The sequence below is a fragment of the Oncorhynchus nerka genome, linkage group LG19 (assembly GCF_034236695.1).
Source record: "Oncorhynchus nerka isolate Pitt River linkage group LG19, Oner_Uvic_2.0, whole genome shotgun sequence".
NCBI lineage: Eukaryota > Metazoa > Chordata > Actinopteri > Salmoniformes > Salmonidae > Oncorhynchus > Oncorhynchus nerka.
Window position 1 is genome coordinate 51,071,628 of NC_088414.1, and position 2,500 is coordinate 51,074,127.

Sequence of the window (2,500 nt, forward strand, 5' to 3'; positions counted from 1 at the left end):
TTTGGGTATAGCAAGCCCATCCCCCTCTCCCTGCCTCCCCCTTGCCTCCTTCAACTAGGCTGCTGTGGTCAGAGGTTGTAAATTCCTGAGAAGACCTCATGGGAGACAGTGTGGCCACATTACCATAACGCTGTTTATATAATAGCCCCAGATATAATTGTTGTATAAGATGAATGAGTGTATAAGATGAATGAATACTTACCTGGAACACATTGTATTTCAGCGCACTATAAGATAAACGGGAGAAATTGGTATTAGAGTTAAGAAATAATGGGGAAGAGCTAAGGCCCAAAACTATTTCTCTTACTTTCCTTCCCTGGGCTGGTTGTGCCTGGACCCCTCTGAGCTCTTGCTCGGCAAGCGAAATGCCCTAACCCCCAGTCTCTGCATTAGCTTGAAGGCATCGGATCGACACTGTGGATTCCTCATACCAAACCTAACCTGGCCAGATGCCTGGGTATTGCGTTCCGAGGGGCTGTTTCAGACCGATGAACATTACAGACTGATAAATGTTATAGACTGATAAATGTTACAGACTAATGAACCTTACAGACTGATAAACGTCACAGACTGATAAATGTTACAGACTAACAAACCTTACAGACTCTATGTTACAGACTGATGAACATTACAGACTGATGAACGTTACAGACTGATGAATGTTACAGACTGATGAACATTACAGACTCTATGTTACAGACTGATTAACATTACAGACTGAATGTTACAAACTGAGGAACGTTACAGACTGATGAATGTTACAGACTGATGAACGTTACAGACTGATAAACGTCACAGACTGATAAATGTTACAGACTAACAAACCTTACAGACTCTATGTTACAGACTGATTAACATTACAGACTGAATGTTACAAACTGAGGAACGTTACAGACTGATGAATGTTACAGACTGATGAACGTTACAGACTGATGAATGTTACACACTGATGAACATTACAGACGCTGAATGTTACAGACTAATGAATGTTAGACGCTGAACGTTAGAGACTGATGAACATTACAGACTGATGAACGTTACAAACTGATGAACGTTACAGACCCTGAATGTTACAGACTGATGAACGTTACAGACTGATGAACGTTACAGACTGATGAACATTACAGACTGATGAACGTTACAGACTGATGAACTTTACAGACTGATGAACGTTACAGACTGATGAACGTTACAGACTGGTGAACGTTACAGACTGATGAACGTTACAAACTGCTGAATGTTACAGACTAATGAATGTTACAGGCTGATGAACGTTACAGACTGATGAATGTTAGAGACCAATGAATATTACAAACTGCTGAATGTTACAGACTGATGAAGGTTACAGGCACTGAATGTTACAGACTGTTGAACGTTATAGACGCTGAATGTTACAGACTGATGAACGTTAGACGCTGTACGTTACAGAATTATGAAAGATACAGACTGATGAACGTTACAAACTGCTGAATGTTACAGACTGATGAACGTTACAGACTGATTAACGTCACAGACTGATGAACGTTACAGACTGATGAACATTACAGACTGATGAACGTTACAGACTGATACATTTTACAGACTGATGAACATTAGACGCTGAATGTTACATACTGATGAATGTTACAAACTGATGAACGTTACAGACTGATGAACGTTACAAACTGCTGAATGTTACAGACTCATGAACGTTAGACTCTGAACGTTACAAACTGATGAAAGTTACAGACTGATGAACGTTACAAACTGCTGAATGTTACAGACTGATGAACGTTACAGACGCTGAATGTTACAGACTAATGAACGTTAGACGCTGAACGTTAGAGACTGATGAACGTTACAGACTGATCAACGTTACAGACTGATGAACGTTACAAACTGCTGAATGTTACACACTGATGAACGTTACAGACTGATGAACGTTACAGACTGATGAACGTTACACACTGATGAACGTTACAGACTGATGAATGTTACAGACTGATGAACGTTACAAACTGATGAATGTTAGAGACCGATGAATATTACAAACTGCTGAATGTTACAGACTGATGAAGGTTACAGATGCTGAATGTTACAGACTGTTGAACGTTAGACGCTGTACGTTACAGAATTATGAAAGTTACAGACTGATGAACGTTACAGATGCTGAATGTTACAGACTGATAAACGTTAGACGCTGTACGTTACAGAATTATGAAAGTTACAGACTGATGAACGTTACAAACTGCTGAATGTTACACACTGATGAACGTTACAGACTGATTAACGTCACAGACTGATGAACGTTACAGACTGATGAACATTACAGACTGATGAATGTTACAGACTGATGAACGTTACAGACTGATAAATGTTACAAACTGCTGAATGTTACAGACTGATGAACTTTACTGACGCAGAATGTTACAGACTGATGAACGTTACAGACGCTGAATGTTACAGACTGATGAACGTTACAGACTGATGAACGTTACAAACTGCTGAATGTTACAGACTG